This window comes from Chinchilla lanigera, unplaced genomic scaffold (genome assembly GCF_000276665.1).
Source record: "Chinchilla lanigera isolate Chin_1 unplaced genomic scaffold, ChiLan1.0 scaffold00005, whole genome shotgun sequence".
Taxonomy (NCBI): domain Eukaryota; kingdom Metazoa; phylum Chordata; class Mammalia; order Rodentia; family Chinchillidae; genus Chinchilla; species Chinchilla lanigera.
This window is the reverse complement of record NW_004955406.1, coordinates 1,642,506-1,660,334: the sequence shown is the minus strand read 5'-3', so window position 1 is coordinate 1,660,334 and position 17,829 is coordinate 1,642,506. Positions and strand designations below refer to the sequence as shown.

At 48.3% G+C, this 17,829-nt stretch overlaps 1 protein-coding gene across 9 annotated transcripts in view; it reads right to left on the bottom strand.

The window, feature by feature from the left end:
* Positions 1 to 17,829, bottom strand: part of Esrrg (estrogen-related receptor gamma) — a 524,413-nt gene that overhangs the window by 124,318 nt on the left and 382,266 nt on the right. The window lies entirely within an intron of this gene.

The following is a 17,829-nucleotide window of genomic DNA, read 5'->3' as shown; positions in this document are numbered from 1 at the left end:
AATAAGCATCCAAACAGGGACGCTTGGAGTTCTCTGGGAAGAGTGTCTTCCCTTGCAACTTCTGGATAAGGTCAGGGGAGAGCTGCCGAGGAGAATTAAAGACACGCCAGCCCTTTAATTAGAGAACAGTATTCAAAGCCTTGCAAATTCCCAAGAAGCCGCTCTGCAGAAGCAAGACTTCCCAGCGTTCTGCAGGGGAAAGGTGGGCGGCTGGCTTTTCTCTCAGCGTTCCACCTCTGAAAGAGAATTTTTGAAATGAACAAAACGGACTAGATTGTAAGTCATTCAGAACGCCTCCAGACTTCACAGCGCTCCCCAGAGGAAAAACTCAAACAATCTGAAGTCTTCACAAACCGCATCCAAATCCTTTTTCTAACTTCATTAAGCCCCAGTACTTAAAAATCGTCCATAGCAAGTACTTTAATTAGAGACGAGCTCGTGCAGGCAGCGTCCAGGGAAGGCCAAGGTGGGGGACAGTCTCTGACTCACAGAGCCAACAGCCAAGGGACAAAGGGGACAACGGTACAGGTCCTCCTCCCCAAAAGAAAGTAGGGGTGTGGGCTGGGGCTGCAGAGGTCTCACTTTCCCTAGGGCTTCTGGCACGTGGGGACTTTGCCACCATCCATGCAGAAAGCATGTGAGAGGCAGCAGGCTGGTTTTAAGGGCATCAGAGGACCGCATTACTGGCAGTATGTGAACCCATCTTCCTTTTCGGTTTCCACTTCCGGTCCTCCTCATCCTCCTCCTCCCCTCTTGCCATGAGGCCAGTGAACAGGCACGGATGCTGAGATGCCAACCTCGGTCTGACATTGTAGCATCACTCGCGGGCGGTCGGGGTCTGGCTGCGAGGCCGCACTCACTCGCCCTGTGTACTTCCCTGGCTGGGAGACACGGGTTCCAAGCCGCCTGCAGCTTTAAACCCCAGGTGTCGGAGACAGAAAGCAATGGCAGCAAGATGGTTTTCAGGAGCAATGGCCCCAGCTGAAGGAGAAAGTCCTGTCTTCAAACTGTCGCCTATGTTTTTCTTCCTGCTAGACCCAGATGAGCAGGTTAGCAAGCCCAAAGAGATCGTAGATGTCACTGACAGCACCTTGGGCAAACTCAGCAATGCAAGGTGAGGAGTGACCCCACACACGCAGTCCTTTGCTTCTGCTCTGTGACAGACTTGCTTGTGGTCCCCTGTGACTCACCCAGGGGTCCCTGTAACCCTGGCAGCTCCTGCTGACCCTGCCTGTCACCTTCAGATCTCCCGCACACCGGACAGGGTCAGAGGCTGGAGTCACACAGAGCTTTGCTGGGGACTTCTGACCCCCTCCAGTCAAGGAGAGAAAGCACCGCAAAGACAGCTCAAGTCTGCTCTGAACCCAGCACTCAGTCATTTTTTTTCTTTTTTTTTTGGAGGGAAAAAGGAAACTCAGGAAGCTATTAGAGATGAAGTGGGACTCATCCGGCCTTGGTGCAGGGAGGTAAAGCACAGGCACCGCGCAGCAAGAGTGATGACAACAGCAACAGCTCACCCTTACTGGGGGCCTCCCTTTGTCAGACCTTGTTCTAAGCACTTTTAAAAATTTTTGTTTTATTTTTTTGGTGTTTTGCCACAGGGTTTCGCTGTGTAGTCCAGGCTGGCCTCACACTCAAGGCAATCCTCTGGCCTCAGCCTCCCGAGTGCTGGGATTGCACTTGTGTGCCACCATGCCTGGCTAAGCATTTTAAATACACCATTTTATATCATCTTCACAGCAAATCCTTCACAGCATTTTAAATACACCATTTTATATCATCTTCACAGCAATAAGGGAATAACCCTTATTACTCACACCGCTTGCAGACGAAGGAACTGAGGCTTAGGAAACTTGTTAGTAATTGATGACTTAATGACCAGATTATTAGCAGACTCCATGATTTTAATAATGTGCTATATAGAACGCTACGTCTCTAACACCATTCCAAACGTATTACCTTCGCTTTTCAAGTACATCAAAAGCTGTAGCTTTGTCAGCTCTCACACTCCTTCCTAGAATCTGGCAACAGGAGAAGAACTGAAGGGTCATCGCTTTGTCCTCCACCTCCCTCAGCCTGGACTGTCCTTCCAATACCCAGTCCTGAAGAAAAATGAAAGTAAAACTGAAGAGAAAAAAGAATACAGTGTCGGCGCTATAGTGCTCCATGTTGGAATACTTTTTATCCACGAGTTCATTCTCTCTCTGTGATCGAAAAGAGCAGGTGAAGGTCCCAGCGCCAGCCCCTGGCTCCTGCGTCCATTTGCTATTTGCCGATGTGCACATGACTGTGGCCTCCCAGGACTATTTAAGAGTTCAGCTGACTAGAGCTCCAGTTCCTTTTGGGTTCCCAGTGAAAATCCATGTCTTCACCGAGGCTGCTGGTTAGATTCTGTAACTGCAAGTTCAGTAAGCAAGGTGAGGGAGGAATGAATTCCTAGCTTCCTAAGCTTGGGAACTTTCAAAGAGGCCAGCTCCCGAGTGGCATTAAAATAGAAATAGAATTACTTGCAAAAGCTGGGGGATTTTGTTCTTTCCTATCTTAACAAAACTTTTGATAGATTTTTGTCTGCTGGAGCACATAACCAAATAGTTAAAGATTTGTGAGATAACTGGGAAATTCTCTCACATTTCTTAGGCACACAACGTTAGAATTGAATTTCTGCTCCTTTTACTTTGTCTCCATTAGGGAAGTGTTATTTTTCTACACCGCCCCTTCCGGACCCTAATGAATGACTTCTGCGGGAGCCCTACAGAGACACACAGAATTGTGGAGAAATCCATTTGTCCACGGACCACAAATTTGGACCTGTTGACCGACTGCAAAGAATGAAAGGGATGCTACCTGCTGAAAATGAAATCATCAGATAACGAGCCCGACGGCCTCTCGGGGACAGACACCAGGCCCTGGAAGAGTCTCTCCCGCTAAACAATAAGCTGTGATTGTCCACACAGAAGGGCTGCTGTTCAGAAATATGAGCAACTCATATCTCACCTAACCATTTCTAAGAAAGGAAAGAAATATGCTCACAGAGACTTCAAGAAATAATGCGCAGGTTCTGCGGCAAGCAGTCTTCGCGGAAATCTGAACACGTTTCTGTCTGACGGAGCTCTTTTTAGTGTCTAAACAAGGAATGCTTCTGGAATTGGTGACAGCCCCGCCACCAAAGCCATTCCTGGGAATCAAGGTCTCTGGGGCCAGAAGCAGCAGCCTTCATGTGACTTCAATAATGTCTCACCTTTGACACTGGTCAGATTAATAAGAGGAGAAGCAGAAGACTTCATTAAAACATCAGCTCGGCGTGGGGGCTTCAGGTCCACAGATGCTGGGTGAGACCCTGGCTTTAACATTTACTGGATGCCTGGTCTTGGGTGAGTTATTTATACTGGTGATTGCAAACAGGTCTAGGTTTTCTCATTTATATTCATAATCTCATCAAATGTCTACAGGGAAGTTAGAAGAAAAACAATGTCATATCTCGGGGCTTCTTTTTCCTTTTTTAACACCAATTGCTACATTATTAGAGCAATCAGCATGAATTCAATAAAACCTGACTTCCAAAATACAATTCCCCCATGGAAGGGAAAATGTGTTCCTAATTTGTAGGTAATTATTTTCCTAACTCCATGAGTTATGAAAAAACTATTTTTGTATCTATTATAAAAGTGTAACTTGACATCCCAAAGTAGTCTTCACGAAAAGGAAAGAGAAAAAAGAATCAAAGACATTTCACTGAGCATCTACTATGTGACCATCATTGCATAAATGGTATAAAGGACAAAAATACAGGCCATTTTCAAGTAGTTTATGTTTGTTCCATGAATCACATTAAGAACAGAATATTAAAAATTAATGATACTACCTAGTATTTGAGTACTATTTTGTAACAGGTTCTACCTCAAGAATACTACACACACGGGGCTGGGGGCATAGCTCAGTGGTATAAGTGCCTGCCTGGCAAGCGCAAGGTCCTGAGTTTGATTCCTGGTACCTGAATAAATAAATAAATAAATAAATAAATTTTGGCTGCAAGAGTAGTTCATTTAAAAAATAATAATAATACTATACACAAGCCAGGCATGGTGGCACATGCCTGTAATCCCAGCACTCAGGAGGCTGAGGCAGGAGGATCCTTGCAAGTTCAAGACCAGCCTGGGCCACAAAGTGAGCTCAAGGCCAGCCTGAACTGCATAGCGTGACCCTGTCTCAAAAAGACCAAAAAAACAAAAAGAGAAAAAACAAAAGAATACTATACACATTACTCCATTTAAGCATCAAGAAAATCCTGTTATGTATGTACATGCTGTGATAAAACTATGATTAATAATATTAATGTCTCATCATACTCTCCTACAACTGCACAATATGCTGGGTTGTAACACTGTCCATGTTTACATTTGTAAAATTATTGTAGTAAAAGTCACACTGCTATTAATCTTCCCCAAAATCCTCAAGAAAGAAAGAAAGGAAGGAAGGAAGGCAGAAAGAAAGAAAGAAAGAAAGAGAGAGAGAGAGAGAGAGAAAGAAAAAAGAAAGAGGGAAAAGCATCACCTTCCTGTTCCTGTCCCTTTCTGGAGAAGTTCCTGAGTCCTGTTTCTTGGATGTCTTTGTTTGCGCTCTCCTGGCCACCTGGATGTCCTGAACCAACTAAAAACCTTTCCCTTTCATGGTCATTTGGGCACTGGGGAAGAGCCAGAATGCGCGGGTGAGAGCCAGTGAATACACGGGCGAGGGCACGACGCGTTTTTACAGTCTGCCTTTCCGCTGGATGGAGCTTGGCAGCAGCACGCACTACGGCTTTGACCACATCTCGCACAAACACACGTGAAAGAGGACTTCTAGAACTGCTTCAGAAAGTGGTAGGAACAGCGGGAGGAGTGTTTGAAGCAAGAGGGAGGGTCCTAAGGGGATTAACGACAGAGCGCCTTTAACTGTAATGTTTTTAAACTTAAACACGGATGACTATCACTTGCATTTCACAGGTGAGGCTGAACAAGGTGAAGCGACTTGCCGGAGACAACACAGCCACCCTAGCAAGCGGTCGGGTCTGCCTGCACAGTCCAGTGGGGCAGCCCCAAGCCCTGTAGAGATATTTAATTTAATTAAAATGAAATACAGTTAAAAGCTGAATTTTTCACTTGTGTTAGACATATTTCAAGGGCTCAGTCGATAGTCACAGACCCCGCTGGTCCTCAGAGCCCTTGCTGTTTATCTGTGTCTCTACTTTCCACTCAGGAAAACATGAAGTTGCATGCTCAACCGGACAAAGCAAGATATAAATGCTGCATCTCGAGGTGAGTGAGATCTGTGCAATGTGAAGTCATTGGGATTATGAAAGGTTATAAACTCTTCAAGGCCAGGACTCACTCATCCTGCCAGCCTGCCTGCCTTTCCTTTCTTTTTTCTCTTTTTCTTTCTTGCTTCCTTTCTTCCTTCCTTTCAGTCTTCCTTCCTTCCTCCCTCCCTCCTTCTTTCCTTCCTCCTTTTCTTTCTTTCTTTCCTTCCTCCTTTTCTTTCTTTCTTTCTTTCCTCCTTTTCTTCCTTTCTTTCTTTCTTTCTTTCTTTCTTTCTTTCTTTCTTTTTCTTTCTCTGTTTCTTTCAAAATGTCTCTCTCTTGCCCAAGCTGATCTACAACTCATGAGCTCAAGTAACCCTCCTGCCTCAGCCTCCTAGCTACCTGGGACTAAAAATATGTGCCACTATGCCCAACTTCACCATTTCAACTTTTAATCTCTAGCACTTAATAAAAGTGGTATGAAGCCAGCCCTCTAAACTTATTTGTTGAATGGGTGAATTAAGGATGGATGAACAAAGGATGGATGAATGAAAGGAGATGAACTTACTCCTGTGTATTACTTGGATTGCCAGGAAGATGGACAACAGCTTCTGGGAGAAATAATCTCACCCCATCTCTAGACCATATGCAAAATGCAGCACATGTCTGGGGCAGAGGATAGAAATATTTACACAGATCAAACCATGAGGCAAGAATCCAGTTTCCTTCCAAATATTTCCAAATTATGCATGAACTGATAATAACCTAAGACTGGCTAAGGTCAGAGTAATCGCCATTTAATTGGCCTCGAATATACTAATGATTATGATAATGTTGGTGCCCATGAGGCTTAATAGGCCTGGAGATAAACGACTTTGGGAGCAGAGGGGTGGCCATGGGCCGAGGGTCAGGAGAGAGAGGGGAAGGAGTTCCTAACATGTGGAGTCACCCAGTGGCAACCTGGGCGAGGGGAAGGACCTGGCCTTTAGAGGAATCTGTTGGAAGGAAAAAGCTAAGGGAAAGGGCGGGTGGACAGGTGGGGGAGGAAGTTGTGTGTGCCCCAAAAGTTGCACAGGTGGGAGCATCTCAGGAGGTGCATATTAACCGGACAGCCTGGGGAGGAGCCATTCCAGAGGGCTCCGTCCTTGAGGAGAGGACTTCTCACTGCTGAGGATGGAGGGGCGGAGCAGGCTCGGCTTCCCAGGGCGGCTGTGGGCTCAAAGTGGGCCCAGAGTGGGAATCGGAATAGAAACCAGACCTAAGGGAAAACGAACAGGAAGCTAAGCCAGGTCGCGCACATCACCTCAGCTCTACGTATTCTGATTCTTAAATTCCCCACATTTCCCCATGTTACCTAAAAGCCCTAGTGATCAAGGGTCCAGGCAGTGAAGATTACGACAAAGCGTCCTCTGTAGAACAGACTTAGCAGACGCGAATGTCACGCTTGAGAAAAGAAAGGGAAAAGACAGTGATCCCAGGTAAGATCTCTGGAGAAACGCACAAAGGGACTTGCTGAAAACGTCTCCCTTTGGGTTTTGCCCAAGGTCCCTGTGCGTCACAATGCAGACTGTCATCTGCGAAACGAGAGGATCTTCCCAGGGGGACTTTAAAATACTGCAGTAGAGACCCTAACAGGCCCGTTCGGGTCTCTGTGACACTTCCTGTGTGCAAAGCCCGGTCACTGATGGCTTTAACAAGCACCGAGGCAGAAGGAGGGTGAGAAGAAGGGTGAGAACAGCGTCCTCTCTCTGCGGGTGCTCAGCTGCAAGCCCTTACGCCCGAGTCACTCACTGCGCCCAACCAGCCTGCATGGCCCGCACTGCCCGTCCCGGACGCTGAGGAGGTGTGGCAGGCTCCTGAGATGTGCCATGGTCACCACAAAGCCGAGCTGGCTCGCAAACAGCGCAATCTGCCATTCAGGCCGGCCCCGTTTGCCAGGAAGCCCAAGGATGGGCTCCCACCATGCCATCAGGCCCGGGGAATTTGGCGAGCACCGGCTCTCAGGCGGCTGCCAGCTAATTGGCTTTGGGGAAGCCGCTGACCTACTCTCCCTGAGTGGCTCTGGGAACCTGGAACCCAGCCTGTCTCCCATCATTGATCAACCTTGGCCAGGCCAGCTGGCTTGTTCCTTCGCAGACAGCTTGCCCTGGGGGAGCCGCTCCGCGGCTCCTCAACCTACTAAGGAGAGCAGCGAGAGGCGGCGAGGGACTCGGGAGGGTCTCGCGTGTCTCGGGCGCACTGCGGGTGGAGAACGCGCCACGGGCTCACCCAGAAAGGTGACGAGCTTGGGGACCGTGAAGGGCTTCCTCAAGAGGCCTTCTGCACTGGGTGTGGGCCTTTCCTTTGCGCTGAATTTCAGCACCGCGCTGTGAGTACCAGTGCCACGTGGATAGATACCCATGCCTTGGCGACAAAGGACAGAAACGTATCAAATGCAGCCCGGCCGGAAGACACTGCCCACAGAGCTCTCGCGTCCCCTGGCCTCCTCCCTACGATGCCACCGGCCCCACCAAATGCCGAAGCGGGTCACCCCTCGGATTCCCTCGCAGGGGGTCCCCATACAATTCAAAAGGAGCAGAAATTTGTAACATAGATAAGCGCTGGCTTCTTATTGTAAATTCACAAACAGAAACGAGAAACGAGCACATTGAAATAAATGGTTGATGTTTAACCGAAGTCCGGTTAAACCCAGAGGGAGTGGAGAGACCCATTTCTTAGGCTTCCAGGCCCAGACGCAGAGGGCTAGCCAGCTGAAAGAAGTCTTGGTGCGCCATTTGCTTAGCGCATGTGAGACTCCAGCCGCCTCACTTCCAGGATAACCGTGACCTTAGAACATGTATATATTTACACATGTCATTTATATATATACATTAAATCCCCACAAGGAACACATCCATTCTGTAATGCAAGCATCTATTAATAGAAAATAAAAATGGAAAAAATTATAATGGAGCTGAGGAACATAAGCCATAAAACAAAAACTGAAAAGATCGATACATAAATATAAAATTGTCTCAGGGATGCGGGAGCAAGCAGAAGGGATGATCTCCGAAGACCCACGTGAATTATACGCAAAGCCACTGAAACATTAGCATTTTAATTTTCCCCATTTGTGAAATGGATAAAATTGAATATCCCAGTGGCACGTGGTGGCCGCAGTCTCAAAACTACCGACGCAGATGGCCCTCAAGTCAGTGTGCGGGGGTCACTCCCCTTAGCAGGAGCGTGTCCACGTGTGTCTCCTGGAAACACCCAGAAGTGGACTGGGCCACAAGGAAACATTTCCTCTCTGCTCCAGTTTCAGCTTAAACAAAACTCCGTACCCTGCTGGATGAGGACCCCGGCGCAGGGTGTACAGACAATGAGCAACTTTTCCAGCATTGGCTGCAGCGCGGCTCGGGCTTCAGCACCGGCCTAGTATACACCGGGGCCTGGGCTGCAGCCCCAGCACCACCCTAAAGAGTTATTCCTGGTTTCGGGTGGGATCTGCAGAATCTCAGCATGGGCGTGAACAGAAAGAGCAGTCTAGTCTTGTCTTCATGGTGAATTTGAACTTGCTCCAGGAAACGTCTCTCTCGGTGCCGGACACATACTGCCTCGGACATGCTGCAACTGGTTCTGGACATCAGGCATAGAGCTCCCGGCACATGACTGAGCTCTGGTTCGAAAGCAGAGTGGGGTGGTCTTAAACCTCGTATGGGCCCGGGGACTTCCGCGCTGAGTCTATACTGGCTGTTCCTACGCCCACAAAGCAAAGCCATGTGAAGCAACCACAGAGGACGGGCCAGGGAATCCAAGGCCCTGCTCCAGAACCTGCCCTCCCTCCCACCCTGGGCAAAATCTCCCTCCTCAAGTGGGACATACCTACCCCAGCAGTCCCTGTCGGGCTTGACAGAAAAAATAAAAACCCGACACAAGTGCGTGGTAGATGACCTCACACACACGAAGCTCCCAGGGATATCTTATTAGTCTTATCTTCAGAGTCTTGGCTATTCATGTTTAGACACTCTTCCGGTTTCGTATCAACAAAATAAAAAGAAGTCGCCATCTGGTAAGACAGCGCCTGTCGACGGAATAACTTTTTGTGGTTCCTTAAATACATTCCCAAGTGGCTTAATGTCAAGACAAAGCTCAAAAATATGCTCTTTGCTATCGCGCATATTATAACTTGGGAGTTTTGTTTAATACCCAGCATTAATGAGGGAACTTCTCAGGGTAATATTACAACAGACTGCAAGAAATACCAGCGGGGTCAAGGCAGTTCTATTAGCTGTCACCGAACACAGAAATATTTCCCTTGAATACCATTAAAGCTTTCTCCTTTTCTTTGTTCTGCTTTTTGAAGGCGCGAGGAACCCACTTCTCCCGCCCCGTAATTTCTGTTTCCGACTTGGCAGCATCGTGATATTCGAGAGGAGAAGGGGAGGGAAATCACCTTGCAGTGCCTTCTCCTGGGGCTTCACGGGAGAGATTTTGTCAGGGCGAACTGCAAAGCAGGCTGTGTAAGCACAAACAAATCCACTTGTTCCTAAATGACCCAAGGAGCTTGAGGCTTCTTTTTTAAAGAGAGCCTACCTAGAAAACGCTACACCCTTTAAGTGGCCCTTTTATTAAAATACGAAATCTGCAGCAGAAGGGTAATTAGACAAGAGGGCTGCTCCTCGCCGCTCCTGCTGGTAGGGCACAGCCCAAGAGCTCGGAGTCCTCACCGCGGTGTGTAAATCTCTGCTCGGGCTGCGGCTGCGGCAGGAGAGTTCGGGGATCGTTTTTCTCCTTGTTGGGAGCTCCGGACGGCTGACTGCAGAGTTGTGGTGGTGACTAAATGTGTAAAGGTATAATGTGAGCTCCCTCAGATGCACGCACGCACGCACATACGCACATACGCACGCATGCGCATCCCGCAGCCTTCTCTAAGGGCTTGACAACAGGACCTAACAGGTACAGTGATGCAGCCCAGGGCTCAGAATTCCCTAAATTCCTAAGAAGGTGCGCTGCTCCTGCCTGCATCCGCCTCCTACGACTTCTACCGGAAGAGTTCTCAAAGCTCAGGTCGATGCTTGCTAAGAATCCGTGGGTCAGAGAAAACGTTGGGCGCCTTCTACTACACTAACGGATCTTGATGGGTCTGAGCTGTGCCGCTCCAAATGATTTCCACTGGCACAGATGAGCCTCTGAAGACACAGTGCCTGCCGGGCACCCTGGTGCTTGTCTATGATCTCACCTACTTGGGAGGCTGAGGCAGGAGGATCACAACTTTGAGGCCAGCCTGGGCAGTTTAGGGAGAACCTGTCTGAGAAGGATGAAATTGGTCTGGGAGTCCAGTTCAGTAGTAAAGGGCGTGCCTAGCATGTGCAAGGCCCTGGGCTCCATCCCTAGCACCTCAAAACAAACACAAACAAATGAAAACCACAAAAACAGTATCTCTGCTCCAGCCATCCTGAGCTCCCAGCTCCTGAGACTCACTGCCCAGTCACTGACACCGGTGCCTGCCCAGGTCCTGCGCTGCTGGAACCACCCCCAACCTGGGGCCCCAGGACCCTGAGAGAGGAGCAAGTGTCCTCGGGCTGGAGCCCAGGGCAGCACGTGCGAAGGAGCCAAGCTGCTTCCCTTCCTAGACCTCCACAGCACACAGCTGCCTGGGGCGCCATGTGAGACCCACCTCACCTTTGTCCCCGCCCCCTCCAGTAGGCACCAGGACTCAGAAGCCAACATCCAGGGCCTCACATTTCTATCATGAGAGGAGGTTTTTCTTTCTTTTTAGTTTTTTCAAACAGGGTCTCCCTATATTGTTAAGGCTGGCTTTGAACTGGAGCGATCCTCCTGCCTCAGCCTCCGGGGTGCTGGGATTACGAAGTGCGCCACCATGCCTGGCATGAGTGGAGTTTTAATGTGATAGTGACACACAGTAAAGCCCTCTGCCCTTTCCATGATGAGCAGCAACTTTTTCCATTGCAGATTCCCACCGACTGCTTTTACGTCACCCTGAACAAGAAGACTCACACGTCTGCTCTGCTGTCTACACTGCTGACCTGCAGTCTCCGTGCTCCTAGAGTCCTAGGCCTTTAAAAGTGGGCAGAATGCCAGGCATGGTGGCACATGGCATGTGCCCGTAATTCCACACTTGGAGGCTGAGGCAGGAAGCATGCTGAGCGGGTTTGAGGCCAGCCTAACCTACTTAGTAAGACCCTACCTCAAAAAAAACAAAGAAAAGAAAAAGAGAAAGAGAGAAAGAGAGAAAGGGAGAAAGAAAGAGAGAAAGGGAGAAAGATGAAAGAAAGAAAGAAAGAAAGAAAGAAAGAAAGAAAGAAAGAAAGAGAAAAAGGAAGGAAGGAGGGAGGGAGGAGGGCAGGAGAGGAGGGGGAGAGGGAAGGAAGGGAAGGGAAGGGAAGGGAAGGGAGGGGAAGGGAAGGGAGGGAAAATATGCAGAAATAATATATTTTTGTTGTTGTTGTCTTTTCTCCGGTACTGGGAACCGAACTCACGACCTTGCGCTTGCCAGGCAGGTGCTTTGCCGCTGAGCTAAATCCCCAGCCCCTGCAGAAATAATATTGATCACCTCAGTAACAGAAACATACTCTAAAGAGGTCAAATCAAATACAAAATCAAATAGAGGTGTCAATAAAATCCATAATAATTACGTTATTTGTTTTCATGGCACGTTTTCCCGCAGAGGAAGTACTTAGAAGGCATTTAAAATTGTATACAAGCTTGCACTTCTCCTCTCTGTTGTCCACGTTTTTATTTTGAAAATGTAACAATACTTCAGATAAAAGGTGCCAGGTAGCACTCCTAGCCCTCTGTGATGAAACTTTCAAAGCCACAGAAATAAAGCAAAACAGACTGCACTTCAATATATAGACCACAGAAGTGTCTACGAGAATCTACAGACAGTAGGCAGAGTGGGGACATACAGGAGGAAAGCTTCTCAGACAACAGCAGACTATTTAATCAGTGCTTCAGTCCCCGAGTGTATAAACGTGTATTAATTGCTCTACAGTTCCATCATCACTCGCTTCTGTTGACTTAGATAAAAATAACCTCGTTCTTGCGCTTCTAGAAAAATGAAAAGGACTCAGAGAATGTTCAGTTCCCACAAAATGATGAGCTGGGTGTGATGGCGTGTGTCTGTAATCCCAGCACTCTGGTGGGGCTGAGTCAGGAGGATCTCCCATTCAAACCCAAGCTGGGCAACTCAGCAATTTAGCAAGACACTATCTCCATCAACTCATCAGTTAGCCAGTCAATCCATCAATGGGCTGAGAGGCAGCTCAGTGTGCAGGTCCCGGTTTTAATTCTCAGCACCACAAAAAAGAAACGATTCACCAAAGAGCTCAGCGCACTCTCCTCGTCTATCTAACCGTAGCGGGTTTGCACCTCCAGCCACGCTGCAGTCACCAGGGCCGTCCTCATCCCGGGCAGCCCGGGGCCGCACAGTGCGTAATGTTTCTGGGGGCATTGTATCATCTTAAAATAAAACCTGCCCAATCTCCGGTCGAATGTGTGGACTTGGAGATTTGGAGTCCAGTGGACTCGCTCAAACTCTCAGTGCTAAGCAGCGGAACGACTGGAATTTTTAGCTAAAAGGAACTGCAATGTTCCATCAGGCTTATGGGAGAAGCTTGTTTTACATTGGCTGAGATTCACAAAATCTTCAATCCTAGGGGTGCCTCCTGCTAGTCCCCTCCCCCACCCCTCCCCTCCTTCCCCTCCAGACAGAGGAGTAAGTTAGATACCCTCCCTGCAGCATAACCGACCATTAAAAGCATCTGTACCAACCCCCCCAATAGTGAAAACCTCTACTTGGGTTGCAGAACTTTTTCTCTTTCTGTGTGGTTATTTCTCTATATCTGCCTTTAGGTCAGACATTAAAAACGAAATTTCCTCATGAAGATTCTGAACAAATTGCTCCCTTATCGATACGCTTCCTAAAAACACTTCGAAAAGCACCTGTAAGGTCACTACCCTTGCTGAGGACAGCGCATCTGATGTACACCTGTGTGAATTAGCCAGGCCAGTGAGAGAGGGACACACGACATCCAGAATCCAGCTCCTCGACTCTCTCACTATCCACGTGCCCCTGTCGCAGGTCCTGGAGGGGACCCGAGGACTGGGCTTGCGTCCTGCCCCGCTGACCCTGAAGGGTGACTCTGGCCGGCTCTGACAACAGGCGCTACCATGGACCCGGCCCTCACTCGGGGCCATGACTGCTGATACGCACAAGGCCTGCAGCGTGCAGGCCTGCTGTGGCTGTTTATTGGGAGCTCTGAGGATGAACCCATAACCTCAGGTATGCCAGGCAAGCGCTGCGCCTCAGAGCAGCACCTCAGCCCCGTGCAATACCTTGCGACAGTCACACTTTATTTGCAAATACTGTCACTGATTTTTTTTTTTTTTGAGATAAGGTCTTGCTATATAGTCTAGGCTGGCCTCGAACTCACAGAGATCCTCCTGCCTCAGCCTCCCTAGTGCTGGGATTACAAGCATGCGCCACCACACCCAGGTGACACGATCATTTTCCAGATGATGACCCTGAAGGTCAGAAAGCCTGAGTAGCAGTTCTGCTGAGGTAAGTGAACAGCACACTTTCCTGTCATGCAGTAATTAACTGCGCCTGAGCGGTCTGATCGTTCCACCTCTGCAGGGTTGGGCTGGGGAATACACTCTCGTGTGCAAACGTACCTCTTTCGCTCACCTGCAAGAGGAAGAGGAAGAAAGCGCTGGAGTGCCACAGTGAACGCCACTGTGCCAATAAATAGCGCAACGCCCGCAGTGCTGGGATCAGCGATTCTATGCCTACATAAAACGATGATTGCTTTCACAAGCCGTCTCTGCTTGCTACTGACAGAGAGCAACCTAACCAGGAGACCCAACGGCAGCCTTTAAATAACCAAGGGGAGAGAGCAAAATAAAAATAAATCTTGGGCAGATTTATAGGAAGACCTTGATTAGTTCTTGTTTTTTTTCTTTCAAATAAGTAACACTTGAAAAAAAATGAAAAGCGCTGCAGGGAGCTGATACCATGTGACAGATGGGTTTCTCTGACGTACAGTACGGAAAAATGGTGGAGCAGAGCGCAGCAGGGAGAGAGGCCAAGGGGAGTTTGGGGGTAGCTGAATGGTGAGTTCTACCACCTGCATCTGAGCAAATTATTATTTCCTTAGCTGCACTTTGCAGAGTTTGTTATGGTATAGCATTTTGTCATTTTTCTCCAACACAATCGTTCATGAGGGTTTCTTTTTTCCTCCCATTGGAAACTGTTTTTTGACTCAAAATTTCTCTTGGTAAGAATAATGAAGCACACTTCATCCGGATGTCCTTCCGGCGCTGGCTAATGAGAAGTTACCATTTGTAAGGATGCAAGTATGAGGACTGTGAAACAACTGCAATACCTACACTCAGCTTCCCGAAGCGCTGCACCTCGGTTATTCAAAATGCCAGTCAGTACAATGAGGAATTGCTATTTTTCAACCAACAAAGGTCTCGTTTTTCTATAAACCCCCATTTTAATGCAGCCTTCTTCATTCCCCCGGGCAGTGCTTTATCTGTGATGCACTTGGTGAGTTGAATCAAAATACCTGTTCCAGGGAAGAAGGCTCCCATCAAAGCTGTTGGAATCTGATTTCATTTCAGATTCTAGAACTAATGTTGCTCTTTGTTTAAATAGATTCCTACCCGTCCGCTTCCAGCCCTGCCATTCCGTCCGCCTGTACGGACTGCTGCGGTCAACACACCAGTGGTAGCAGCAAATTTTATTATGGACTCGTAATTGAACTGAACAGGTTCTCCTTTGAATAGATTTGCTGCACCCCAATCTCTGACATCCTGCGAGGGCCCAAAGGCCCTCTGCATCCATAAAGGCCCATTTAGGATGTTACCACTCTCTCCAGGCTCAGAAAGCCAGGCTTGCCCCAAGGAAATGGCCACATGTAATTGTGCATTTATATGTGTGAATGTGGGGGGGGGGTCAACGTTTCACTGCGTGTTTTTAGGTACAACAGAAAATAGAATGTTCCTTATTTACTCAGAAAGAGCCCATCCTTCTGTTTGAGGGAGAGAAAAGAGGGACCCACAAAACAGATATTTTGCCATCTGAGTGGACAAGAGGAAGCAAAGGAAAATAAACTACTACTTGAGCATATTGGACATGGCAGCTATGGCATGGAAAACAGCTGCTGGGCAAGAGCAATGAGGAGGTGTTACTTGTAGACAAGCACCCCGACGCCTCGGCCCACAGGTGCCGAGCTACCTGCCGTTCACACCTCTCGGTCCTTTCCTGGCACCCTCCTGCTCGCTTCTGCTAGCTGGAGAAGTTATGGAGGGGGAAATGTTTCTTTCTCCCCGTCTTAAACTCAGAAAGACAATCAGTCCAGCAAATTACACCAGTAGAATCAAAGGAATCAAGGTTTCTATCACCTTACAAGCAGCGGCTATCTAGGTGCTTCATTTTTTAGAAAATAAAGTCCAGGACCAGGGATGTAGCTCAGCGTCACAGGGCCTGCCTGGCAAGCACGAGGCCCTGAGTCCCATTCCCAGTACCAAAAAGAAAATAGTAAAAAAAAGAAAGAAAGAAAATAAAGTGCAAGTCTAGAACCTGCAGAAGGTGCTCACTGGTAGACGACCTGTGGGATACTTGCAAAGCTATTTGCATTTTTAGAAGTTCTCAGTGTTCAAGTTGGAAACCGCTCTTCATTCAGGTTCTGTGAAGGAGCCTAAGTTCACCCTGAATCTCTACATTTCAACATGGGAACATAAACACAATAAAAGCGAAAACAGAGTGTCCACCACATACCACACTCGGAATCACACTTATTGTGCGTTTTGTTGGTGTGGTCAGAGTAGAACCCACATTCTGAAGGAGGTTTCTTTCATTCCTCTGCTGCCCATTCATTGAAGGTAGTGGCCAGGACAAAGTTTTTCACCTAAGAGAGTGAACAATCACCAGCACCGCAAGGAGAAAGAACCTTTCTTGTGTCTTGTGGGTTCGCAGGTGGTTGCTGAGTTTGACTTTGTCAAACACGCTTATTTGGGTAAGACTCCTAGACATATAAAAGGACCCGGGGGGGGGGCGGGGACAGTCAAGGAGGTTACTGAAGGGATGGACGTGACCAAAATGTTACATGCATGGACAGAAAAGTCACAAGGAAACCCAACACTTTAAAAATGTCTATGCATTTTTTTCAGTGGTTCCTCAGCATTTTCATGTAGGTCTACCTAGACTGCGTCTACCTTTCTTTCATTTTCTGATTGCTGGAGCCTAGAACAGCACCTGGCTCATAACAGGCCCTTAAATACTCAGCAAACAAACCAGGCTTGGTGGCCTGCAACTGCAGCCCCAACCACTTGGGGAGACTGAGGCAGGAGGATCACTTGGGACCAGGAGTTCATAGCCAGCTCGGGCAACAACAGTGAAACTTTTGTCTTTAACAATAACAAAAAAGCTGTCAGATCCACAGCACTCCCAAGCAACAAACTATGAGTTTAAAACATGTTAACTGAGAAATTCTAAGTGTGCCAAATGCTACAGAGGGAAAGGTCCTGCCTGCCCTCTTCTGCTTTATTTTCATCTTTGTCAGGGTTGCAGGTGGAGCCCGGGCCTCACTCGTGCCGGGCAAGTGCTCAGCTCCTGAGCATCATACCTGCCCTTGTCGCCTGCCCCAGCCAGGCTGCCAGCCCTAACGCATCCCGGCTCTGCACCTGCAAGGCTCACGGCCACACCCGTCCTGTCCGAGGCTTCCTCCCTCCCCCAGGTGGACAACGCGTTCATGTTCCGCTTGACAGTGTCTCTTGGCTGGCTTTTCGTAATGTTTGGATTAGAAGTTTGTTCATGGCTTTTTCGTTTTGTTTTGTTTTTGGGTACTGGGAATCGAACTCAGGACCTTGCGCTTGCCAGGCAGGCACTTAGGCCACTGAGCTAAATCCCCAGCCCCTGTTCAAGGCTCTTTCAAGGGAAGAGCCAAACGGAAGATGTTCAGAGGCACCCGAGGGCGTTTTCTCTGCTCCTACCGGGCACACAAGCACGGTGGATATGGCAGGGACTCGTGTTCCTCACAACAGTCCGATCTACTGCTCTCGCTGGGCCCTAGGTCACAGAGCAGCAGGAATGCTGGAACAGGAGAAAACATGGTCCAGCTGGGAGAGCTGGTGATGTCACTGCCACTGGAAGTGCTGTTCCCCACGGCGAATTCACACTGGGGTCGGTTTGGACTTAGGTTAAAAGAAATGCTCTCCACCGGCAACCAAATATACAAATTTATCAGGGACGTCCAGGTGGCAAAGCATGTTTCTGCTGTGTAACAAAACTGTACCTTTAAATACTTCATTAACTTAATTTTCTTCCTGCTTTCCCCCTAATACTAGGGATTGAACCCAGGGCCTTCACGCTGAGCTACAATTCTAGACCTTTTGTTTCACTGTTACATTTTATTTTGAGACAGGGTCTCCCTAAGTCCCTCATTGCCCAGATTGCACTAAAACCTGTGTCCCTCTGGCTTCTGGCTCCCAGGGGGCTGAGACTGCAGGCTTCTCTCGGCCTTATTTTCCTTTGTTACTTCATA